This window comes from Macrobrachium nipponense, chromosome 25, assembly GCF_015104395.2.
Source record: "Macrobrachium nipponense isolate FS-2020 chromosome 25, ASM1510439v2, whole genome shotgun sequence".
Taxonomy (NCBI): Eukaryota; Metazoa; Arthropoda; class Malacostraca; order Decapoda; family Palaemonidae; genus Macrobrachium; species Macrobrachium nipponense.
Window position 1 is genome coordinate 31575339 of NC_087214.1, and position 27259 is coordinate 31602597.

Genomic DNA, 27259 nt, shown 5'->3' on the forward strand with positions numbered 1-27259 from the left:
TATACAAATATTATATACTACATTTATAAATAATGTAGCTACAATTCTTAAACCCAGCCTTCTTTCGTAAATTAAGTTCCATTCGGCATCTTAAGACAGTGCTCATATCAGTAAAATGAAATCAGCTGATATTTTCTGAATGTAAAGAAAACCAGAATGCACACGTCAGATCGCTCTGTTCGTAATATAATTCGATAATATGGTAATAACACATGCAATATGATTAGATACAGTAAACAAGTGTTTTATTAAAATGAACATTATTCTCAATATACAAATATTATCAACTTTGGCTAATGGATATGTGTCAGTCTAAAAACTAACCCAACCCAACAGTTTCAACAGCTTTCTCTCTGTCTCTCCTCTCTCTCTCTCTCTCTATCTCTCTCTTCTCTCTCTCTCTCTCTCTCTTCTCTCTCTCTCTCTCTCTCTCATTCCCGATTTTTTAAATTACAGATGAAGCGATTGTAAACCTGTAGTACAGACATAAGCAACAAAATCGAGAAACAGCTGACTGATGTCATCTGCAGTCACTATAAGAAAAATAAAGCGCAGGCGAAATGTTCAAAACTTGCGAAATCACACTTTAACACTTACACAATCAAGTATTGTGCCACTTTTAAACCCAACTTTGTTAATTTACAAGAAAGTATCTAAATTACATATCTACCAGCCAAGTGTAATGGCAATGAAGATATCGATAGCTCAACCAGCTGAGATTTTGAGAATGTAAACAATATCGAATGCAAATGGCTTACGATGACAATGCTTATATTCTATAAAATAAGCTTCACTTTTTCAAATTACCATTTTCTCCAGAAAATATCTATGTTTAGGCTTATAAGCCTTTTCGGTTTTTAGAATTATGGATAGAGATCCTACTCCGGTAACAAAGTAAGAACTTGCTCATCCTAACGTCTAATTATGGTAATTATGGTAATTGCTGTAATTAGTTTTGTTTACAGTATCAAAAGTTGTATCACTAGTGATTCACTTGAATAACCTGGTTTTTACCATTAATATTAGGTTACAAATGTTTTCTTCAGTGCCGATAGTTGTGACTGTAGCCATCTATTGATACAACTACAACACTTCAAGGGTTAGCTTATCATTAAAAATATCACAGGATTTTAAGTTGTCACAGAATGCCTCTTACTTTATATATTTTCAACAATCTTAAGTTCAATTGTGATTTTTACCGTTTTCCTCACCAAATAATCAAGGGAACAACACCTAGTAATGGCAACTGACTGAACCACTTTTGTTTACAAAAATCATATGATTTCTTGGGTCGGTTTCTGGATTTTTTGTTGAGCTCAGATGCAACATTTACTCAACATTTTTCATTGAAATCCGATTATTTCGAGTTCTCATACGAACGAGGTCCGGGTCTCTACTGTATTTAGCTCCATGTATTGTACTGTAATTAGTCCTTTTCCCTGTCGAGTTCTCTAAATTCCTTTTACAGGATTCTTCCTTCGCAATCTGTGACACAAGCATACATTTACCTTTTTTTATATATATAAATACTAATTTCGAGGGAAAAACTTACCCTTAGGCTTTGGCAGGTTGAAATCTATGAGCATCTTATCTTGAAAGCTCTTGAAAGGAGCTCCATCAACTACAAGGGCAGGTGGCATGCCTGACTCAACTGATGACTTGAGGGAAGCCCTGAAATAAAGTAGAAACTTTCAGTTACCTTCAAATGCAATGCAAACCAAAGTACCCTTCAAAATAAACTTTGACAATAGTTTGGTCCAGTTTGTTATCTACAACTCAATGTTTAGGATGATTATAATGATAAATGAAGCTTGGACTGACAAGCCAAGCACTAAGGAGGCACTTCCAAAGAAGATCAAGGGGGGTCAATACACCCCTTGGTGATGAACACCAATGACACAGAAAATGGATTCTTGGGCAACATCTTGCCATAGCAAAATAAAAAAAAAGGTACCCCATCATATCGTTTTCTTTACTTAAGACAAATCTCATGGGTGTTTAAGGAACTGATAATACAATTAAAATCTATAGACATATAAAGGACAGTGGATTAAATTCTAGTTTAATTAGTCTTCTAAATTGTTCAATTCAATTCTTTCAAATCTAAGTAACTCTTCTGGAAAAATTTAACAGCTCCTTCAAAATACCTTCTTGTATGAGTAGCACATTTCTGGAGTCAGTCATCAAAATCCATTGCAATTTTATCATTCTTTATTTTTAGATGACCTTCTCCAGGGATAGACTTGGTCCCTGTGTAGTGATGGTAATCTTTCATTTAATAGCAATACCCTTCATAATTGATGGACTGGAAAAACAAACTGGTTTTCATCTCCTCAAGATGTTAACCACTCAAAGGTAAGTTTGACTGTGATTCATGACCCTACATAAGTGTGCAAATTAAGCAAGAGCGTGGTTTTGTAATCACAAATTGCACTGTTCAAGAACCGTAAAGCAATGCTGAAGGGGAAAAGAATGTACTCCAATTGTTTTCATGAAATACCACATATCTCCCTTGTAAAAGGTATGAACCTGTCTTAGTTTATAATATGAAATCTATAATAAACATAACCAAGACCATGCTTAAATTATTTCGAGATTTCGTAGTTACAAACCACTGCTTAATAAGAATCTTTAGTGGAGGTCACGTGTCACCTCGACTTTCTCCTTTATGACCCTGTCTTTTGCAGGGCTTGAATGAAACCTTCGTCATGATGGAACATTTTTTATCAGTCAGTAAGTGAAACTGAAGTATACTGGGTTGAGGTTATTCAAGTTTCATATGAAAAATGACATTTTTATAATAATATAAAGTTTCACTTATACTTACCCGGTGGTTACATATAGCTGTCGTCTCCTGACGTCACGGCAGAATTTGAAATTCGCGGTAGCGCTAATAGTTTGACAGGTGATCCCTCTATCCCCGCCCTCTACCGGGTAACAGGAACCATTCCAACAAAATGTCAGAAGTTTCATGCCTACCTGTCCATATGAGGGGAGGCGGGCGGGCTTCGTTAAACCACCAGGTAAGTATAAGTGAAACTTTATATTATTATAAAAATGTCATTTTCACTTATACAACTTCCCCAGTGGTTACATATAGCTGATTGACACATTTAGGTGGTGGGACAATGGCAGCTAAAATAACAATTGTTGGAATTATCCGAAGATATAGGTTCCTTACCTTTAAAGACAGCTGACTCAGTGGTTACTGCCTCTGTAGTCTGCTGGCCTTTATTGTACCGACAGGATATATGGATCCATGTGCCGGACACAATATTAAGTACTTGTCGTTGAGGACGTGACCGTAAAGGACAAGACTATAATGCCCCTGCTCAGGGCGCAGTACAAAGCACAAAAAACACAATGAAACGAGGGATCACCACACCCGGTTAAAAAATATATACCAAGACATTAAAAGACTGAAAGATACTCAAAAACCCCATGTATCTTCAGACAACCTTAAAACAAAAAACCAAAATCAAGGAGAAAAGTTAGTGAGGATGGGAGACATCCTTCTCTCCCTCACCCAATACCGTGTCAGTCACAATGAATGGCCCCAATGTACTGCAATTTTCATATGTGGTTTGCAAATCTGTCAGATAATGATATGCGAAGACAGAATTGCTTCTCCAATATGTAGATTTAATAATGTCTTTCAAAGACAGATTACGTCTAAACGCCATAGACGTAGCCACTGCTCTTATTTCATAAGCTTTGACTCTAAGCACTTTGATATCTGAGTCCTGACATTGTTTGTGTGCCTCAGTAATCAAATTCCTTAAAAAGAAGGAGAGCGCATTTTTAGAAAGAGGACGAGAAGGATCTTTCACTGAACACCACAGGTTATCACTCTTACCTCTTATACCTTTGGTTCTTTGCACAATGTCTAAGTGCTCTCACTGGACAGAGAAGACATTCAGGCTCATTAGGCCCCACTAGCTCCGCAATGTTCTTTCTAGAGAAAGAACGAGGCCAAGGATGGGAGGGATTTTCATTCTTAGCCAAAAATCCCAATATTGATGAGCAAATGGCCCTTCCCTTAGCAAACCCAACCCTCTTATCAATCGCATGGAGCTCACTGATCCTTCTAGCCGATGCTAAAGCACACAGAAAAAGTGTCTTTCTAGTCAGATCTCTAAAAGAACTAGAGGAGATCGGTTCGAATTTGTCAGACAATCAGCCATTTGAGAACTACATCCAGGTTCCAAGCTACTGTTCTTGACTCCTTTCTCTTGGTTGTATCAAAGGAACGAATCAGGTCTGAGAGGTCTTGATTATAAGAAACGTCCAACCCTCGATGTCTGAACACCGAAGACAACATAGCTCTATAACCCCTTATCGTCTGGGTAGAAAGCTTCTTAGTCTCATGAAGAAAAAGAAGGAAGTTAGCTAACTGAGCTATAGAGGTCTTAGAAGACGAAACTCCTCCTTTTTTGCACCAAGCTCTGAACTGGACCCACTTGGATGGATGGATGTATGATATTTAGGGCTAAAGCCCAGGCACTGGGGCCAAGGAGGCCATTCAGCGCCGTAATGAAGGTTAAATAAGTTGAATTATGGTAAATGAATGAATGAATTCGTGAAAGAAATGATTCATAAAAATAGACGTGACTAATAAATAAATTAAAAATATGAATTTTAATGAATGGAGTAATATATGTTAAAAATAGTTTAATGTCTTTAAAAATCTGTATATGATTTATAAAAGTTTATCTAAATATTATTAAAAATTTCTATACTCTTTAAAAAGGAGATGAGAGCAGAAATGTCTGCTTCATCTCCCAAGATATTTGAGAGGGATTTACCCTGGAAATTCTTTCCCTTTGGCAAAATCCCTCTGGGGCAAACCATCAGAATGTGCTCCACTGTTTGTATCTCGTCACAGTAAGCACACACTGGTGGGCTGCTTCCTTCTAAAATAAACTGATGGGTTAAATAAGTGTGCCCAATCCTTAACCTCGTTAAAATAACCTCTGCTCGTCTGTCAAGCTGGAATGACGAAGGCCACGGCTGTATATTTTTCCTAATACTTCTGTACTTACTGTTATTAGCAAGAAGAGGAGAAGTCCACCTTTCTTGCCACTTACTTAATACAAAAGACCTAATAGGACCTTTTAGGTCTGTATGAGGCACTTTCCTGAAGGTTGTTTCTGGCAGAGCGCTAGCAGCTTTTGCTTCCCTGTCTGCAGTCTCGTTTCCGTGAATCCCCACGTGAGAAGGAACCCAACAGAAAGAGACCGACTTACGCAGACAATATATACGAAAAAGTGACTCCTGAAGTTTTTGGATTAATGGATGAAAGCTATTAAATCTTTTGATAGCTTCTAAAGTGCTTTTAGAATCAGAGTATATGACAAAATTAGTGTCGCTACTTTGAAGAACTAAATCTAGGGCAGAGACTACGGCTGTTAATTCGGCAGTGAATATTAATGCAAAGTCAGGTAATTTAGCTGTATATGCTGTATCACCAAGGATAACAGCACACCCAACACCACTATCTGACTTTGATCCATCTGTATAAATCTTCACATATTGTCACGAGTAACGTCGTGCTCTAAGAATTTTCCCCTAATCTCAGTACAATCCTTCTTCTTAAATGATTTCTTGCATACTAATGCTTCAGGAATAAGCCACAGAGGATTTACAGGATGTTTTACTTCCAGGACTTTCTGGGATTTGAGATGGTTATCCCTAACATCCTCATTCAGTCGAATTTGGAATGGTTTAGAAGCTCTTGTACCACAGAAATTCCGCGAGTCTGTTTCCTTAAGTACTTCAAAGGAGGGATTTTTGGGAGCACTTTTCATTCTAGCCACATATCGCAACCCTAGCTCTTGCCTTCTTAGATCAAGGGGAAGATGATCTGTGTCGACATATATGCTCTCAACAGGAGAAGTTCTAAAAGCCCCCGAGCATATTCTCAACCCCATGTTCTGTACAACATCCAATTCCTTTAGCTTGGTTTTACAAGCTGAGGAATAGATCTGACAGCCATAGTCTAGCTTGGAGCGACACAGTGAGTCATATAGCCTCAAAAGGGATTTTTTATCAGCCCCCCAACTAAAACCAGAAACAACCTTTAAAATATTCAAAGATTTTTTCACATTAATCTTTAGGGCATTTATGTGGCTGGCCCATGTTAGTTTGTGGTCAATAATCATCCCCAGAAATTTTACTTCACTTTCATAAGGAATGATTGATCCTCTTAAACTAAGTGTGGGAACTTCTTCCACACGCCGGCATCTGGTAAATCTTACTGCAACTGTTTTGGACGAGGGGAATTTAAAACCATTCTCATCAGCCCACTTAGTAATTGTGTTAATAGACCTTTGCAGATGTTTACATACTGACAATGAATCATACCCTGTGCAGTATATTGCAAGGTCATCAACAAAAAGTGAGCATTTAACAGGAGGCAAGATTTTTTCAACCACACTATTTATTGCCACTGAAAAGAGTGTTACACTTAAAACGCTTCCTTGGGGAACTCCTTCCTCCTGCACAAAAGGTTGGGAGAAAGAGTTTCCCACTTTTACCTTAAAAAATCTGTCCGTTAAAAAGGAATATATAAATCTGATCATTCTTCCACATATGCCCATCTTGTGCAATTTTTTCATGATGCCAATTCTCCAGGCAGTATCATATGCTTTTTCGAGGTCAAAAAATACTCCAATGGTCTGACATTGTTTGGCGAATCCTTGCTGGATTTGGTTGGTCAGCCTCAGCAACGGATCAAGGGTGGAGCGGTTTTTCCTGAAACCAAATTGAAATGATGATATTAATCCTTTAGTTTCTAAGTGCCAAACTAGTCTAGTATTTATCATTTTCTCCATCAGCTTACACACACAGCTGGTTAGAGCTATTGGTCTATAGCTGGTGGCTAGGGAAGCATCTTTATTAGGCTTTTTAATTGGAACAACTATGGATATTTTCCAGTCGTTGGGTAAAATTCCAGTTTCCCATATTTTGTTTATAATCTTCAGTAAATATTTTTTGGCATCGTCTGGGGGGTGTTTAAGCATTTCATAAATGATTGTATCCTCACCTGGAGTTGTGGATTCACTAGAGGAGAGCGCCTCCCGTAATTCTCTCAAGGAAAACCTGTAGTTGTATGGTTCAGATTTTCCTGAATCGAATTCCAGCATCATTTCAGAATTCCTAATTTTTTGAAATTCTCGAGAATAATTCTTGGCGCTGGAAACTTCAGAAAAGTGTTTTCCTAGCTCATTGGCAACTTCAGTGGGCTCTGTGATCAGAGTGTCATTTATTTTTAATGAGGGTAATGGGGACGCCACAAATTTCCCACTCAGTTTCCTTATTTTGCGCCACACCACTTTCAGTGGAGTCTTTGAGTTTATTCCATTAATATAGTAGAGCCAACTTTCTCTTTTGGCTCTCTTATAAAAGCGGCGTTGCTTGGCTAAAGCCCGTTTGTAGATTAATTTAGACTGAGGAGAACCACTAGTTTTGTAACATCTGTAGCACTTCCTAGTAACATTCCTCAGAATACCACAAGTCTTATTCCACCAGGGAACTGCAGGTCTACGAGGTTTGCCTTTTGTTTTGGGAATAGAGCCTTCAGCACTCTTCAGAGTAGATTCAATAAAGTAATCATAAGCATCTAGATGAGAATGAAATGACTCAAACTCCCTATCTAGTATGATGCCCTTACTGAATTTATCCCAATCCACCTCCTCTACCTTCCACTTTGGTAAAACTTCAGATGGACCATTCACAGCATATTTCAAATGGATCGGGTAATGATCACTCCCATTTAAATTTTCGTTAGCAGACCAATTAAAATCAAGGTGGATACTTCCTGAAGAGATACTAAGGTCCAGTGCAGAGAAATGATGATCATGAATACTGTGGAAAGTCACTGACCCATTATTATATAGGATAACATCATTCCTATCAATAACGTCTTCAATTAATTTCCCTTTACTATCTAGAAACCGACTTCCCCAAAGGGGGTTGTGGGCATTAAAATCTCCTAGAAGTAGAAAAGGAGCAGGAAGTTGGTTAATTAAGGCCTGAATATCTTCACTGTTAAAAACAAGATCTGGTGGAAGGTATAAGGAGCAGACTGTTATCCTCTTTTCCAAGATGACTGAAATAGCAACAGTTTGTAGAGTTGTATTTAATTGTATTATGGAGTGCTGCAGAGCTTTATTAACAATAACTGCTGCACCTCCATGGGCCCGACCACCACTTGGGGGAGAGGAGTTAAATATTGAATAATTTAGTCCAGGATTATAAGGAGAGTTACCTAACATTGTCTCCTGAAGGCATATAATCCCTGGATTGAATTCATGAATTAAGACTAAGGTCTTCTGCACGGGCTCCGAGACCTTTACAGTTCCACTGAAGGATATCAAACATGAATGTTACGGTGGTAAAAAGTGCTACTTCCCACTCCTTAGAGGGGAAGTACTGTTCCTAGTGTGGAGAGGAAAGTTCTCCTTTATAAGTGACTGTTTCTTTAATCCCTTTTCATTTGAATTGGAATTTAGAGTTTTTGGCTGATCATATTTTTGGTATTGTTTCTGATCAGAATTTCTACTGTGATTCTGCGAATCACAAGGCTCATTTGTCTTAGGCCGGCAAGACTGATCAGAACTCATGTGTTTTTGGGCTGAAACTGCTTTTGGAATCACCTTTCTAGGTGGAGAGATCTCTTCCAAAACACTGAACCCATTTGAGGTTTTTATTTTAAAGCCATCATTATTTGGGGATGTATTCCTTATGCGCTTTTTGGTGGTTGTAATTATAGTTTTGATTTCATTTTTGTTTGTGGCTGTGACAATTGATGGCTCTGAAGCAGCTCTATCTAATTGGGCTTGGTCCCTTGGTTCCCTTGGTTTATTCTTGTTGGAAGTGTTTTTGGAACAGCTTCCCGAATTATTGATTGATTTTGGCTCCCTTTTTTTGGGAGGAGAGCCTGCAACTATCATATTAGTCACCTTTGTATTGACTTTGGTAGGCGAGTTTTCTTTACTTCTTGAAGTACAACTTTTGGTGATGGAGTCCAAGGCACTAGCAGATGAAAATTTCTTGACAGAATGGGGATTTTCATAATTTACAGTCCGTGGAGTAGCAGGTATGTGATGCCTATTATCAGATGCAGTTACTTGTTGTCTTACATTACTGGAACTTTTCATAAGTTTTATTACCGAAGCATAGGTAGAGTTGGCACTTTTGTTTGCCCCCATTACCACACGCTTTGCTTCGCTAATGCTGACATGTTCGTTGTCAGCCACTGCCAATACATCTTCTTCAAATCTGTATCTGAGGCAAGTCCTAGAATTTGGAGAGTGATCACTCTTACACTGAAAACAGTATTGGGTTGCTACACACTTGACAAAATTATCATGCTCCGCAGAGCACACAGAACATCTTTTGTTGTTTTCACAAGAGTTTTGAATGTGGCCATATTCAAAACATTTTCGGCACTGTTTCGGATTTCTTTTATATCTTTTAACCTGCATCCTCTCATGGCCAACAATGATAGTATCAAGTAAGTAACTGGAGGAGAAGGTTAAAAGGATAGCTGCATCCCCTCCTAGCTTTTTTATGTGAGATACACAAGGAGGACATCGATTGAGAATCTCCTCCTCTTCAAAAACATGCAGGTCTTTTGAGTATACTACCCCTTTCAGTGTGTTAAAGAATCTATGCAATGCAATACATTTGATATTTCCACTTTCAGGAGGTTTAAAATTCGCTAGCAAAATTGCTTGGGTTTCATTACCAGCTTTTATTAGCAAGTTCTTTCCATAACGCTTCAAGTTTCCAATGGGAATGGAACCTACCTTGCTCTCGATACATTCAGCAGCCTTTATAAAATTTTTTCCTCCCTCCTTGTAGCTAGCAACATGCCATATAGGGGTAGGAAGCGCTCTGGTACATGGGGCTGGTCCATGTTCTCTATTCTTAGGGATAAAATCAAATGGCTCATCATTTAAATTTTTCACTGAAAACTCTTTCGTGCTGAGAACCGAATCATTAAGAATGTGGCCATGGAGTCTTTGTTGTGCCTCACTAGCTTCCAAGGGTGAGGAAAATTTAACAAAAGCAGAAAATGACTGCTTGTCTTTTTCCAGAACTAATTCAATTCTTTCCACTTTTCCAAATTGTTTTCATTACACTGTATCAACATTCATATCTAATGACAAGTTTATATTAGTGCAATGAAGGACTCTACTATAAGGATCAAATCCACCAGATTTACTAATACCCTGGTGTCTCAGTTTTTCATTCTGTACGATAGCCGAGCTCATATCCATCTTCATGCCAGAAGTCGTTGCCAGTGCCTGTAAGTCGTCGGATCCAGGGGAGGGAAAACTTTGGTCCAAATCCATAGAATAATGCCGGTTCATATTCAGAAGTCCAAAAAGTGCGCACCCAAAATCCAAGAGCCCCACCGAGACCCCAACAGCACATCAGAAAGGGAAATCAAGGCAGACTCTAAATGTCCAACTCCCACCCCACAAACTGCACAGCCACAAAGCGATCCCAGGACACTAAGCACGCACACACCAGACACCTCACACAACCGGACACCTACACACCCAAAACTGCTTGGTTTTATCAAGAAAGTGTCGTGGATCAGTCAGGTATTCACATTCTCCACCAATGGCACAAGTGAGAGTTGATTCCCAATAGTCCACCCCATACCCTACCCTTACGGGATAGCACCAATACGCTTGCAGTGGCCCAGGTATAAGCCTATCCGCCTGCTGGGAGTTCTGTCCCCACTAATGGGGACCGACTCCCCACTCCAAACGGATTGGTGGGCTTCCGGACAAAAGCCAGGAGTCCCATCCCAAACACCAGCACCCCCTGGATTCCGATGGGCTGATGTTTGGAGATGGTTCCGCCCTCAAGGTAGCAATGGGAGGGTCCCATCACTACCTCTTGGGTCCAAACCATATCAGGTGGCGACTCAACCACCACAACTCCCACAATTAGCTTTGAATGCAAACCCCTTCCAAAACACGACCCCTTCTCAGACTCTCCTAAGCAGTAAAATTTAACAACAGTGAAAAATTCCACATAATTAATCCAAATGCTAATAAAAAATATTACATGAAGGAGAAAGATGTAGTAAGAATGAAAAAATTGCAGAAAGAAGGAAAAGTTCTGACTAATTTAGTTGGATCAGCAGCTGGGCCCCAAGGACCACTGAGAAAGCAACCCCACCAGGCATCAGAGCCCAGCTGCTGGTCCCTAAGCCCCCTACCCACGTCAAGGGGTCAGCATCTAGGGGGTGGACCCACTTGGCTTGGTACACTCGATCAGAGGATTCTCTTCTGGATCTAGCAATAGCTCTTGAAGCTCTCTTTGAAAATCCTCTCTTTCTGAGGAGATGCTCGACAGTCTGAAGGCGACTAGTCGAAGAGCGGACAAGTTGTGATGGAACCTCAGAAAGTGGGGCTGTCTGAGTAGATCTCTCCTTAACGGCAACTCTCTCGGAAAGTCCGTCAACAGCTGTAGAAGGTCCGGAAACCATTCCCTGGCCGGCCAAAAGGGGGCTATCAGAGTCATCCTTACGTTCCGATGACCTCTGAACTTTGTCAAAACTAGTCTTAGCATCTTGAATGGAGGAAAGGCGTAGAGATCTAGATTTGACCAGTCCAGAAGCATGGCATCCACTGCAAACGCCTCTTCGTCTGGAACTGGGGAGCAATACAGTGGCAGACGAGCCGTCTTGTTCGTGGCGAAGAGATCCAAAAGAGGACATCCCCAAATTTCCCAAAGTTTCTTGCATATTTGAGGATGTAGAGTCCACTCTGTGGCGACGACTTGTCCTCTCCTGCTGAGAATGTCCACCTTTACATTCTTCGAGCCTTGAATAAATCTTGTGCTCAAAACAACTGTTCTCTTTCGCCCAAATGAGCAAGTCTCTCGCTGCCTCGCACATAGAGAACGGTGTGTCCCCCCCTGTTTTTTTATGTAAGAGAGAGCCATGGTGTTGTCTGCTTGAACCAGCACTACTTTCCCTCTTACCTCTGTCTGGAAGTGCATTAGAGCAAAATGGATCGCCTTTAGCTCTTTCAGATTTATGTGCCAGCTTTTCTGATGACTGCCAAAGTCCCAACACTTCCTTTTTCCCCAGAGTGGCTCCCCACCCTTTGTCCGATGCGTCTGACAAGAGCGTAAGATTGGGGTTTAACTGGCTTAGGGACAAGCCCTCCTCTAGCCTTCCTTCTGACTTCCATCAAAGGAGGTCCTGCTTGATCCCTTCCGAGATGGAGAACACAAAAGAGTCTGGGAACTACTTCCTTTGCCACTCCTGTTTCAAGTAAAATTGTTGAGCCTTCCCAGACTTACAAATTGCTCTAACGAGGCCAAGGTTCCTAACAGGCTCATCCATTGTTTCGCCGAGCAAGTTTGTCTGCAGAGAAACTCGTCTATCTTGTTCAGGCAAGAGTCGATCCTTCAACGAGACGGAAAAGCCTGAAAAAGAACTGAATTCAGTCTCACTCCTAAATAAACTATCTCCTGAAAGGGAGTGAGGCACGACTTGTCCCTATTGACTAACAATCCCAGGCTGTCCGCCAACCTTAAAGTCTTTTCTAAGTCCTCCACACACTTCTGTCTGGAACTTGCCCTGAGAAGCCAATCGTCCAGATACATGGAGATCCGTATCCCGTCCAGGTGAAGCCACTTTGCTACTGATGACAGAACTCCGGTGAAAACTTGTGGAGCTGTCGACAGGCAGAAACAGAGGGCCCTGAACTGGTAAATCCGGCCCTGGAATACAAATCTCAGGAATCTCCTCTATTTTGAATGAATCAGAATATGAAAGTAGGCGTCCTGAAGGTCTATGGAAACCATCCAGTCTCCTGGATGAAGAGCTGCTAATACTGACTGGGTCATTTCCATAGAAAACTGTGTCTTCAGGACAAAGACGTTCAGGGCGCTCACATCCAACACCGGTCTCCAACCCCCCGAGGCCTTCTTTACCTGGAAAAGGCAATTGTAAAATCCTGGTTCCTGAGGAGAGTCCACTAACTCTAAGGCCCTCTTTGCCAGTAAGGCGAGAACTTCTTGATGGAGGGCGGCAAATTTCTCGGAGTTCTCCGAGTAAGCGAATAAATCCACAGGAAATTCTGTGAGAAGGGGGTGCTTGCTGAACGGAATGATATAACCTTCCTTCAGGACCTGGACCGTCCAAGGATCCGCTCCGAGGTGAAACCAGGTCTGCCAGAAAAGGTGTAATCTGGCTCCTACTGCTGTGTGGAGGACTACGAGCCTACTTCTTGATGGAAGAGGGAGTGGTTTTAGACGAGGCTCTACCTCTCCCCCGAAACCTAGAGAAAGATCTAACGGGAGCTCTACCTCGAAATGGTTTAGGGGCTTCCGTGGTGGGAGCACTCCGAGAAGCAGAAAGTACTGGAGTAATCTTCCTGGGCTTCTTCACTGACTGTGATAAGAGATCCTGAGTCGCTTTTTGTGTCAATGACTGAGCGATCTCGCACACAATCTCTTGCGGAAAAAGGTGCTTCTTGTCCAAAGGAGAGAAGAGCAAGGCGGACTTCTGGTTCGATGAGACCCCTTTCGACAAGAAGGAGCACCAAATCTGCCTCTTCTTCAACACTCCAGAGGCAAAAATGGCAGCAAGCTCCGAAGCTCCATCACAGATGCCTTTATCAATACAATCAAGTACAGAGGCAAAATCCTTCAACTGCTCCTCCGAGAGCCCAAATGACTTTACTTTCCTGGCCAGAGAAGCAATGGCCCAATCCAGGAAGCTAACGACTTCAAAAACACGGAAAACACTCTTGCAAAGATGATCCAGCTCACTTGCCGAAAAGGAAATCTTAGCAGTATTAAGGGCTGATCTACAAGAAGAATCCACGAGACTAGAAAAGTCTCCCTGAGTAGAGGCAGTCACACCCAGGGAAAAAACTTCTCCAGTGTCATACCAGACACGGCTCCTTGACGAAAGTCTCGAAGGGGGAAGGCAGAAAACATTTTTCCCCTGTTCCCTCTTCTCCAAAAGCCACGCGTTCACTTTCTTGATAGCCTTCTTAGCCGAAATTGAGAGGACGAGACGTGTGAACGAGGACGAGGAGTCAGGCTTACTGTCCTTTTTCCACTGCAAACCAGGAGAAACTGGGACGGAAGGCGCAAAAGAATCTCCAAAGTTGTCGACAAAGAATCGTAAAAGTTGCTTATACCCCGACAAATGCTTGTCTTTTTCTGTAAGTACTTCTTCTTCTTCCACATCAGAAGCTTCCTTCGAAGAAACTGGAGAACATTCCATCTGAAGAGGAATCCCGTTCGGCGAAGTCACACCATAAAGGACCCGAGGCGGCTGCGAGAGAGCAGGAGAAGACGTCTGCGCCTGTACTGAGGCGAATCCGAGCGGCTGAACTGGCGCTCGAGCGAGAGCCTGACGTGGCACCAGAGAAGGAGTCAGGAAAGGAGTCTGACCTGGCACCTGAAGCGGCGTCTGAAGAGGAGTCACATGGAGAGTCTGAACAGGCGCCTAGACTGAGGCCGAAACGTGAGGTTGAATAGAAGCCTGAAGAGGAGCCTGAAGAGGAGACTTTAGAGGAGCCTGTGAAGAGGACTGCACAGTAGTCTGCGGAAGATGCAAGGCGGCCAGGAGCGCATTCGGGGAAGAAAGAGATTTGCCAAAAAGCTCCAAAATACTGCCTAACTTGGCATTCATCTGGTCTAAAACCGAAAGCTGAGGATCCACCAACGTAGAAATCGCGGGAGGAGTAGAAGGATGAGCCACAAACACGTCTGGAGCCGCAGGAGTTACTGCTTGAGGCGGCTCTGAGGAAGGCTCCGAAGGTGTGTGAGAGTCCGGCTTCTCCAATTCTATGAGAGAAGGGCGATACACTGAAACAGCCGGAGAAAAAGCCTCAGGCTCCTCCCAAAAACTACAGGAAGGTTCGGCAGCCGCCACCTTCTTGGGAACCGCAGCAGGCGAAACATCGCGAGACTTTTTCAGCGGTCTAGACGTCTTCTGACGCGAGCCTCTAAGAGAGGAGACGTCTGAACTCGAGTCGCTTGACGAAAAACACTTCCTCGCAACACCTTTCCAATGGTGAGCGACAGCATCCTGGGATACGGGTACAGGATTGCTTGAGGGGGCGACTGCTCGGGAGCAGATCCCGCTCGCCTCCCTTCGGTTTTCGGCATGCCTCCTCCCAGGATCTGGGGAGCTTGACAGGGGCCTAGACCTAGGAGAACGAATGGGTCGAACAGCCACCTCCTCCACTACACTAGCACTAAGTAACTTGTCACACTTAAGTACCACTTCTTGCACTGTCTCACCCATTTTCTGCATAGTGGTGAGGAAAGAGACAAATTTCGAGTCCATATCGGCTCGTAATACTGACACGGGATTGGGATCAGGAGATACAGAGTCGAGGGCAGGAGAAAGAACTACGGGGTTAATAGGATCAGGATTAACAGAATTCAGAGGAATATCCTGGCTACTTACTGACTTAGAATTAGATCTCTGTGAAGCCTTTCTGATTCTATCCTTTTCTAACTTTCTCATATACTTTTCCAAAGCCTTCCACTCCTGAGATGTTAGAGACTTACATTCTTCACACGTATTCTCAAAAGAACATTCACGTCCCCTACAGCTAACACAAGTAGAATGAGGATCAAGTGAAGCTTTAAGAAGTCTAGTCTTACACCCACTACTACACACCCTATACTGAATAGAGCCGGAGTCAGACATCGTGACAAAACAAAATTAATTCCTAAAAAGGACAACAATTCTTCAAAACCGACTAGCGCTGCTAGCAAAAAGATCAGAAAACTCAAGGTACATCACCAAAAGGAGAAAAACCAAGATGATCAAATCCAAATTCTAACCAGCAGAGGAACCGTGTTATCGGTTCCGACGGCAGGAAACTTCTGACATTTTGCTGGAATGGTTCCTGTTACCCGGTAGAGGGCAGGGGTAGAGGGACCACCTGTCAAACCATTAGCGCTACCGCAAATTTCAAATTCTGCCGAGACGTCAGGAGACGACAGCTATATGTAACCACCGGGGAAGTTGTATAAGTGAAACAAACATTTATAAACTACTTAATATCATCTGAACAGTCAGCATATCAATTTGCCTTCAGAATCTAGTGTTGAGAGGAAAGGGTCCCCCCAAGAACCTCTTTGAACTAGTAACGAGACCATTGACATTGCCTCCGCCACATCTGCATCTGGGTCAGCTAAAGCTCTGCTGTCCTACTTCTCATGGAATTTTTTTTTTTTTTTTTTTGCCCAGAGACTCATCATCCAGTTAGAATGAGTATCATCATCATCATCTCCCTCTTGCTGCTCAGCATTGGGATGAGGGATGAAAAATGCTTCCTGCATACAGACAGCAGTCGGGTTCTTTCAGAATTATGACAACATGCAGACTTTAATATGACCTGAATACAATTAGCCTTGCCCAAATAAAAAGTCCACACCATGTCTTGTGTCACCTTCCCCCTCATGTCCTCATGAATGCCAAACCTACCAACTAGAATGTGCCAAGAACTCCTATTACCAAATGAAAAAAATCCCCTGTCAGCCTGAGATTTAAAGACTAGAGCTGGTATCCATGTTGAGTTCATCATTCATTGGATGTGATACATCACCTGCATGCCATTAGCTTGCAATTTCTCTCTCTCTCTCTCTCTCTCTCTCTCTCTCTCTCTCTCTCTCTCTCTCTCTCTCTCTCTCTCTCTCTCTCGTTCCAAATTGTTAGATGGCTTTAAAGACTCTTGTGACCCCATCACACCAGAATGAAATGTTCTAGCAACACGCCTAGTGTGAAGAGACAAAATTGCAAGGCATGACACCTAAACATTTGAAGCCATCTGGTCTGGAGGTTTTATTATCAATCTCTTGCAACAGCTGTCAAAATTCAGGTGTACTGTTCACAAGTCTTGAAACCTTGGTCTCCTTGGCTCTAACTATAGTTAGCTACTACCCCTAAGTTTGGGAGATCCCCCATCCCCTAAAATAAAAACTGGAACATCAAATAACCTCAAAATCAACAATACAATTGTCCATATAGGCATGACCAAACAAACAGATTTAACATGGCAACAATTAGTATCTTGATAAGAATACATACCTTTCCCACTCTTTGCTCTTCAATTCAAAATTGACACTATAACAATTCAGAAATGACAACCAACATATGCTGGCTTTATTCATCTTGACACTGAAGATAGAAGAATTGGAAAAGCTTGGTTAACATTCATGATGTGGAGCTTAAAAAAGTTGTGATGTTTGTGATGTGGTAAGTACAAATATGTCTCCATCTTGGGATGGGGATACAAATACTCAAGACTTTCATTCTTTAGTCTGATGAAACGACCTAAAGATGGTTATCAAACCCACTTCAGCACTGCAGAATAAAAAAAAAAAAAAAAAAAAAAAAAAAAAAAAAAAAAAAAAAAAAAAAAAAAAAAAAAAAAACAAAAAAAAAAAAAAAAAAAAAAAAAAAAAAAAAAAAAAAGATATGAGAAGTATACTCCATGAATGCAAGATAAGTAGACAGAATGAGCACAGAAGTACTTACGTATTTCAGTCCTGAGTGCAAGGTTCCTCCCACAGAGTAATACCTCCTGTTGATCACAATGATACTGTGACGAGAAACTCCTGGATAGGTGCACAGTTCAAGTTCATAAAATATCAAGAATGGAACTCAGTGCCATATCTCTAGACAAAAAAAAAGGACATATGTACTGCATTGCCTTAACGGATCTCAAAGGCTGAAGGTTGGAAAAACTGCGAAATGGAAACAGTAGGGCACTGAGAAATAGGAAGGCAAATCAAATCATGACTACAAGGCAAACCAGATAGTAGCTGTCAGCTGTTAACCCTCTTACGCCGACTGGACGTATTTTACGTCGACTTACAAAAGTTTTTTTTTAAATTCTCGGAAAAATACTTATAGGCCTACCAGCCCAAAACTTTTGAATCACGCGCCTTGGGGAATGCTGGGAGTTCACGGATCAAGGTGTTGTTTTGTTTAAAATCGTTACGCAGGCGCGCAAGCGCGAATTTCTTTCTTGCCGCACTGAAAAGTATATCTGTGACACATCTCTGAAATTATTTTGTCACTTTGACATAATTTTTGTACCATTGTAAATTAGCCATTACATGAAGTATTATATATGAAAATGTGCGCATTTTTATGTAGAATACAACAATAAAATACTCATGATTGTAGCTTTTATCAGTTTTGAGATATTTTCATATAAATAATGATATTGTTATAATACAATAAAGTTTCATACATACTTACCTGGCAGATATATACATAGCTAAGACTCCGTCGTCCCCGACAGAAATTCAAATTTCGCGCCCTTCCGTCGCTACAGGTAGGTCAGGTGATCTACCGGCCATGCCCTGGGGCGGCAGACTAGGAACCATTCCCGTTTGCTACTCATATATTTTCTCTTCCACCTGTCTCCTTGCGGGGAGGCTGGGTGGGCCCTAATCGTATATATCTGCCAGGTAAGTATGTATGAAACTTTATTGTATTATAACAATATCATTTTCATACAATCAACTTACCTGTCAGATATATACATAGCTGATTGGCACCCTTCGGTGGAGGGTAAGAGACAGCTACTACTGGAATAGACAGGTAAACAACATCTGTTGTAGGTATAAAATAAAAACCTTGGTTCCTACCTGATAGGTGGTAGACTTCGTGGGTGTTTTTTGTTTCCCCGTAGTCTGCATCACCTCAAGAAACTTTAGCGAGATATGTGATCTATGGCCAAGAATTCTTGTGGGTCTGCCGAAGGAGTCTTATCCACTTACTCGGCAGAGCCTGAAAGGACTTTGTCAATGGGTGCTGATCCACTTATATGACAATACACCTTATTAAAGAGCACACAACCAATCCCGACCACCTGATCCTAACCACCATGTTAGTATTAAAAATTGCTCCGAGTTATCCCCAACTCTTCGCAACAACCGTAACTCAAACCAAATTGCACACGCACACAATAATTTCAAAAAAAAATATTCATCTATTAAAAGATATCACAAGAGTTCCTTACTGAACGGAAGTGACTGGCCGCTTGTGCGGTATCTGCACTTGTTCAGCAGAAAGTCTAGAACATATCTATTAGCTTAAGTAGTAAAAAAATTAAGGATTGTTGTCAGCTCCTGTACCCAGGATTGTGCCCGCAGACACAAAAGGACCTAAGGAAAAACATTTTTCATAGGTCACACGCACGTCCTTCAAATAGTGAGAAGAAGCAAACACAGAATTACATCTCCAATATGTCGCTTCCAAGATATTCTTCAGTGACATATTTCTCTGAAAAGAGAGAGACGTCGCCACCGCTCTCACTTCATGAGCTCTTACTCTCAGGAGTTTTAAAGAATCATCCGTGCAAGCCTTATGAGCGTCTGTAATTACGTTCCTGACAAAAAAGGCTAAAGCATTCTTAGACATAGGTCTTGATGGATCCTTCACTGAGCACCAAAGACCTTGTCTAGAACCTCCCAACTGTTCCTTTTTCTGTAAGTAAAACTTTAACGCCCTTACTGGGCAAAGAGACCTCTCCGGTTCCCTGCCGACGAGACCCAATAATCCTTTTACCTCGAAGTTTCTCGGCCAGGGATTCGAAGGATTTTCATTTTTCGCCAAGAATAAATCCTTGAAGGAACAGATGGCTGAATCTATCTTGAACCCGACTTTGTCACTAAGGGCGTGTAGTTCACTAACTCTTTTCGCCGTCGCCAGTGACAAAAGAAATAAAACATTTTCTCGTTATATCACGAAACGAGGCCAAATGTAGGGGTTCAAATCTCTCTGAAGCAAGAACTTCAGCACTACGTCTAGATTCCAGTTAGGGGGAGAAGTAATCTTAGACTTCTTGGTCTCAAAAGACCTAATCAGATCATGTAGTCTTTATCGTTCCCAAAATCTAGGCTCTATTCCTAAAAGACGGCCGATAGCATACTCCTATAGCCCTTTATCGTGGCTACGGAGAGCTGCGATTCTTCTCTCAGAAATAACAGAAAATCAGCTATTTCTGTTACAGAGGTACTGGAGGAGGACAACTTCTTCGACTTACACCACCTTCTAAAAACCTCCCACTTGGATTGGTAAACCCGGATAGTGGAAGTTCTCCGGGCTCTAGCGATCGAGCTTGCTGCTTTGCTAGAAAAGCCTCTCGCTCTGACAAGTCTTTCGATAGTCGAAAGGCAGTCAGAGCGAGAGCGGGGAGGTTTTGATGAAACCTCTCGAAGTGTGTTGTCTGAGAAGATCCTTCCTTTGTGGAAGGGATCTGGGGAAGTCTACTATCCACTCCAGTACCTCTGGGAACCACTCTTGAGCTGGCCAAAAGGGGGCTATCAGGGTCATTCTTGTCCCTTTTGAAGTCACAAACTTCCTGAGCACTTGCCCCAGAATCTTGAATGGGGGAAATGCGTAAACGTCTACCTGAGACCAATCTAGCAGGAAGGCGTCTACTGCTAGAGCTCTGGGATCTTCCACTACTGAACAGAAGACTTCCAGTCTCTTCGGGAGGAACGCGGCAAAGAGATCGACATGAGGAGTCCCCCAAAGAGGACTAGAGATTGCGGCAAACGTCCCTGGAGTGGAAGGGTCCATTCGGTATGAAGGACCTGGTTCCTCCTGCTCAGCCTGTCCGCTCTCACGTTCCTTACTCCCTGAACGAACCTCGTCAATAGAGAGATGTTCCTTTGCGATGTCCACAACAGCAGGTCTCTTGCGAGTTCGTAAAGGGCATACGAGTGAGTACCTCCTTGCTTCCGAATGTATGCCAGAGCGGTTGTATTGTCCACATTCACTTGTACTATTTTGTTGCACACTAACGGTTCGAAGCTCTTTAGAGCTAGGTGTACAGCCAACAGTTCTTTGCAGTTTATGTGCCAGGACACTTGAAGAGCATTCCAAGTGCCTGACACTTCTCTCTTTCCCAAAGTTGCTCCCCACCTTTTTCGACGCGTCGGAAAACAATACAAGGTTTGGGCTCTGTATTTCCAGGGAAGTACCCTTGTTTTCCCTCAGTGGGAGTAACCACCATTCTAGATGGCGTTTCATCAGATCTGGAATGGGAAAACTGTCCGAGAGGAGTCCTGTCTTCATGTTCCACGAACTTCTGAGGAAGAACTGAAGAGGACGGAGATGAAAGTCTTCCTAGATGAAAGAACTGTTCGAGCGAGGAAAGGGTCCCTAACAGGCTCAACCATTCCCTCGCCGAAGTACGTTCCTTCCTTAGGAAGAGAGAGACTTTTTCTAAACCTCTCGCTAGTCTCTCTTGAGAAGGAAATACTCGAAACCAACCCCGAGAATCCATCCGAATCCCCAGGATAGACCAGTTCTGGCTGGGGATCAGTTGGGACTTCTCGAGGTTCACACGAGTAATCCTAATGACTTTATCAGGTTTAGTGTCACAGTCAGGTCCTCCAAACACTGTTTCTCTGACTTTGCTCTGATAAGCCAGTCGTCTAGGTATAGAGATATATGATTCCTTCAGATGAAGCACCATCTCGCCACATTTTCAAAAGGTCGTGAAAAAAACCTGAGGCGCCGTAGACAGGCCGAAACACAAGGCTCTGAATTGGAAGATCCTTCCCCCCGTCATGAAACGGAGGTACTTCTTCGACGAAGGATGGATCGGGACGTGAAAATAGGCGTCCTGGAGATCCAGAGACACCATCCAATCCCCTTGGCGAAGAGCCGCAAGGACTGAAGCAGAGGTTTCCATGGAGAACTTCTGTTTCTGAACAAACTTGTTCAGAGCGCTGACATCCAGAACTGGTCTCCAGCCCCCCGAGGCTTTCGCAACCAAGAAAAGACGATTGTAAAACCCTGGGGAGCTTTGATCCAGCACTAGTTCTATAGCTCTCTTGTCCCACATCTGATCCACCATTTGTTGAAGAGTATCTTTCAACACAGGGTCCTTGTAATTGGCGGACAATTCCCTCGGAGTTGACGTCAGGGGAGGATTGTCCAGGAAAGGAATGAGATATCCCTTCTGAAGCACCGACATCGACCAAGCGTCTGTGTCGATGAGAGTCCAGGCTTCCGCAAATCCCCGTAAGCCTGGCACCTACTGGTGTTTGGAGGAGCGCCACTTCACTTTCCCCTTTTAAAGGGGCGGAACGAGGCTCGACCTCTCTTCTCGGTCGTTTTCCTTTTAGCGGTAACTCTAGTGGGAGGGCCTCCTCGAAAGGGCCGAACCGATACAGGAGTAGACACCCCTTTCTTTTCTCCCACCATCACTGGTCTCTTCTTCCTGGAAGATTGCAGGAGAAGATCCTGTCGCTTTCTCCGTCAAGATCGGGAAATATCCCTCACCAACTGTGAAGGGAACAGAAAATCAGACCTAGGGGTGGGGCGAATAACAAAGCTGCTCTTTGCGAATGTGATACTGCTTTCGTCAAGAAAGCGCTAAAAACAGGCTCTTCTTCAGAGACCTGCTCCAAATAAGGAAGAAACTTCCCTGAGCCGTCCTGCACCGCCTTGTCAATACATGACAAAATTGCAAGGAGTACGTCCGGTTCTAGCCCTTCAGGGGCATGAGCCTTCTTGGACATCACCCCAAGGGACCAATCTAGGAAGTAAAGACTTCTAGAATGTGAAAAAGTCCCTTGAGGAGATGATCCAACTCTGAAAGACCCCAAGTAATCTTCGCATGTGAAGGCTATGTCTCCTGGATGCATCTACCAGACTGGAAAGTCAGCTTCAGCTGAAGCTGGGGAGTGTGAGACCCATATTCTCCCCAGTCTGGTACCAAATCCATCTCTGCCCGTGAGTCTAGCGGGAGGCATGCAAAACACTGTCCTTACTAGCTCTTTCTTAGTTAGCATCCAGCTATCCAGCGATTGCAGAGCTCTCTTCATAGAAATCGTCGGTCTCATCTTCAAGAAAGCCGACGATTTCGGCGTCTTAGAGCATGAAACAGTGAACGAGGCGAAGGAGGAGCGGCAGGGATCAATGCATTCTCCGTATTCCTGGAATGGAATGGAATGGAAATATGAAGTTTAAGGCTTGAAGCCAAGCACTGGGAATTCCATAGGATTATTCAGCGCTTTAATGAAACTGGTTTGACATGAATATTTGTTGATGATTTTATAAACTAAATAAATACAGGCGATTTTAAAATTATGATAAAAAAACGATATCCGTCAATAAAAATTATAACTTCGCATTTCGTGAATGCAAACAAGAGTAAAAAACTTATATATACATGTACCATACACATACTCATATTCATATAAGTATGCTTATATAAACAACTTTAGTGTATACACTACACTTTGCAACGTACTGGGCGGTCAATATTAAATTTCATTAAAAAGATTAATGTCTCTAAGGAATCCAACAATTCTATTAACAGCTACATCCGGACCAAGCAGTTCTACTATATCCCTGCCCACTAACCCATGTCTCTGTCGTGCCGCAGAATACTTATGGCAATGGCATATAATGTGTTCCACAGTAAGAGGAGAGTCACACTGCATACAGACTGGTGCAGGTACCCCCTCCAACAGGAATCGGTGGGTCAATCGAGTATGTCCAATTCTTTAGACGACATAATACAGTTTCTACCCTACGATTTTGTTGGAAACCAGAGGGCCAATGTTCAATACTTTGGTCGGATTCTTCTTGTACTTTTTATTGTTGGTCAGATAGGGAGATGACCAACGTGCTTGCCATTTATTTTTAACATATGAACGAATAGTCCATTTCATGTCAGTGGAAGGAATATGGTGGAAGAGAATGCCTTCTTTATTAATGACATCTCTTGCTTCATGGTCAGCAAGTTCATTACCAGCAATACCCACAGGGGAAGGAACCAGCAAAACTGGGACAGATTTGAATTTGGAGGCAAGCCTATATAACCATTCTTGAATACGTTGAACAATTGGATGTTTAGGGTTATACTGCTGAATGGCATGAGTGCACTATAAGAATCTGAGTAAATGGTGAAATTATTACCTGTAGAGTAGAAGCAATCTCCAGAGATTTGGCTAATGCAGTCAATTCAGCTGTATAAAAACTGGATGCATTATTTGAAAGTCTGCCCACATATAGGTTATTACTATGAACAACAGCACAACCAACACCACTTGATGTCTTTGATCCATCAGTGAAAAGTTTAACAGAACCCGAATGCTTTCGGTCATGATCAAGAAAACAAGCTTCACTTCTTGGACATTAACAGATTTTTTAACAACAGTTTTTTTACAGACCGTATTTTCTGGAGTAGGAGCGTGTCAAAACTTTGTAGTTAGACAGTCCTTCTTTGCCGGTGAGACTCGTCCTCTGAGTCCTCTTCCAAAATCGGATCAGAAGGAGAGGAGGCCACTTCCCTTTTATTGTTCCGGGTCTTCCTGTTCAAAAAACTCTCTCTACGGGAGACAAACTCCTAATAGGAGAGGGGCTAAGAGAGTGTAAAGAGCTCCTATGCTTGGCTGGCTCTTCGTACTTGGCTGGCTCTTCGCGCTTGGCTGGCGCCTCGCGCTTGGCTGGCACCTCGCGCCTGGCTGGGCGCCTCGCGCCTGGCTGGCGCCCTCGCGCCTGGCTGGCGCCTCGCGCCTGCTGGCGTCTCGCGCCGGCTGACTCCTCGCGCTTGGCTGGCGCCTCGCGCCTGGCAGGATCCTCGCGCCTGGCTGGCTCTCGCCGCCTGACCTGACTCCTCGCGCTTGGCTGGCGCCTCGCCCTGACTGGTGTCTCGCGCCTCTCAAAGCTCTCGCGCCTGACTGACGCCTCGCGCCTGGTTGGAGTCTCGCGCCTTTCTGTGCCACATCCTTGTATGTCAGATGCTTGTCTGGCGCCTCGCGCTTGGCTGAACCTCCACGCCTGGTTGTTACCTCGCGCTCGGCTGAAGCTGCTGGTCTGGCAGACGTATCCCATCTGGAAGTATCCTCGCGCCTGTAAAGCGTTTCTCGCTTGTCTGACGCTCTAATCCTAGAAGACGCTTCTCGTCTGTAGGACGCCTCGCTCCCCTTTTTTTTTTTTTTTTTTTTGGACTTGGCGCGACGTGCTTGTCTGGAGAATCAAAATCGTCCAAAGAGTCTCTATCCGAGTAATTCTCAAAAGACTCACGTCCCACAGGAGCCTCACTCCTGGCGGGAGAAGGAAGACGAGTCTTCTTGACCGCAGTCTCACGTCTTTCTTACGAGGAGGATCCTTCGAAAGGACTCCTACCAAGGCGGATAGCTGTTCCTGCACCGCCAAAATGATCCTCTTGGAAGCCTCTCCTGCGTCGTTCTTCTTGAACGGGACTGAGGGAGGGAGGGAGACCTCGAAGGCGTTTTGCCCACATCATGGGATGTCAAAATCCTCTTCGCCTTCTTGATGGAAGGCGGCGCTTCTTCCGAAAAGCGTAGAAGCACTCTCTGAGGACGCTTTTCCGATAGCGGTCCTGAGCAGTCGTCTATATACAGCACCTGTTGAAGGGACGCCATGGGACCGGGGGGAATTTCCTTCCACCAACCATCCGTACGGCTTTCGACTTTCCTTCTCCTCTGGGCTTGGGAGCTTGGAAGAGGTCTAGGCCTGGGAGCGTCGCAGAGACGGTCAGACGCCCCCTCCACAACACTGGGGACACTCACTTCACTATAATCACTTTCACAGTCCTTACCTTTCATGGTAGCCATTTTGGATCTCATCCTGTGAAGAGTAGCCTTCAGTTCAGCAATTTCCGAGGCCGAATCTGAATGTAAAGCCAGTGAGGGCCCTGATACAGAATCATAATTAAGAGAAGAGTTAGAATTATCCAAAGGCTCAATAGGTCTTGTACTACTACCCGCAATCTTAGATGCAGCCCTTCTGACTCTATCCCTTTCTAACTTCTTCAAGTAAGAAGTTAGAGTCTTCCATTCCTCAACATTCAACCTCTTCACACTCATGACCAGGTGTTCGAATAGAACAATCAAAACCCTACATTTGCGACATACAGTGTGAGGATCAACCGAAGCTTTCGGTATCCTCACCTTGCAGCCTACATTCACACACATTCTCACACAAACACTTGAATCAGACATTCTTGAAGAAAAATCAAAAGCAAGTCCAAATCCAGTCCACAGTAGCGAATGCCAAAACAACGATCCAGGTACGTCACCAAAAGTCCACAAAAAGATGATCAATTGTCTAGAAAGCAAATTCCAGTCAAGAGGTGGCAGCAACGATGTTGATACCACGGCGTCAGAAAATATATGAGTAGAAAACGGGAATGGTTCCTAGTCCTGCCGCCCAGGGCAGGCCGGTAGATCACCTGACCTACCTGTAGCGAGTGGCGCGAAATTTGAATTTCTGTCGGGCGACGACGGAGTCTTAGCTATGTATATATCTGACAGGTAAGTTGATTGTATGAAAACGATAATTGCCAAAATTTCAACCTTCGGTCAACTTTGACTCTACCGAAATGGTCGAAAAACGCAATTGTAAGCTAAAACGCTTATATTCTAGTAATATTCAATCATTTACCTTAATTTTGCAACTAATTGGAAGTCTCTAGCACAATATTTCGATTTATGGTGAATTTATGAAAAAACTTTCCTTACGTCCGAGCGGTAACTCTTCCGAAAAAAATCATACATGCGATTGTGGTAATGTTTGCACCATTTTAAAAATGATATTGTTATGATACAATAAAGTTTCATACATACTTACCTGGCAGATATATACATAGCTATCGACTCCGTCGTCCCCGACAGAAATTAGAATTTCGCGGCACACGCTACAGGTAGGTCAGGTGATCTACCCCGGCCTGCCGCGGGTGGGGGGCAGGACTAGGAACCATCCCCGTTTTCTAATCAGATTCTCTCTTCCACCTGTCTCCTGCGGGGAGGCTGGGTGGGTCTTCAATTGTATATATCTGCCAGGTAAGTATGTATGAAACTTTATTGTATCATAACAATATCATTTTCATACATTCAACTTACCTGTCAGATATATACATAGCTGATTGACACCCTTTGGTGGAGGGCAAGAGACAGCTAATTACTGACTAGACAGGTAAACAACATATGTTGTAGGTATTTATAGACCTTGGTTCCTCTGTGTTTCTAGACGAAGGGTTGACTTCCTAGCTATTGCATAGGAGTCTGCTTCGTCGCAAGAGCCTTAGCAAGATAGTGATCTGTGGCCAAGAGTTCTTGTGGGTCTACCGATGGGGTCTTATCCACTTACTCGGTCGAGCCTAATTGGCATTTGTCAATGGGTGCTAATCCGCTTATATGACAACATGCCTATGCCTATTGGCATAACTAAGGAGCGCAACACCGA

At 43.1% G+C, this 27259-nt stretch overlaps 1 long non-coding RNA gene across 2 annotated transcripts in view; it reads right to left on the minus strand.

Moving 5' to 3' along the window:
- LOC135199310 (uncharacterized) overlaps window positions 1–27259 on the minus strand; it is a 252450-nt gene that overhangs the window by 216338 nt on the left and 8853 nt on the right. For both annotated transcript variants that reach the window (XR_010311050.1, XR_010311049.1), the window contains exon 2: window positions 1553–1671. This is a non-coding gene — a long non-coding RNA (uncharacterized LOC135199310). The remainder of the gene's footprint in view (window positions 1–1552; window positions 1672–27259) is intronic.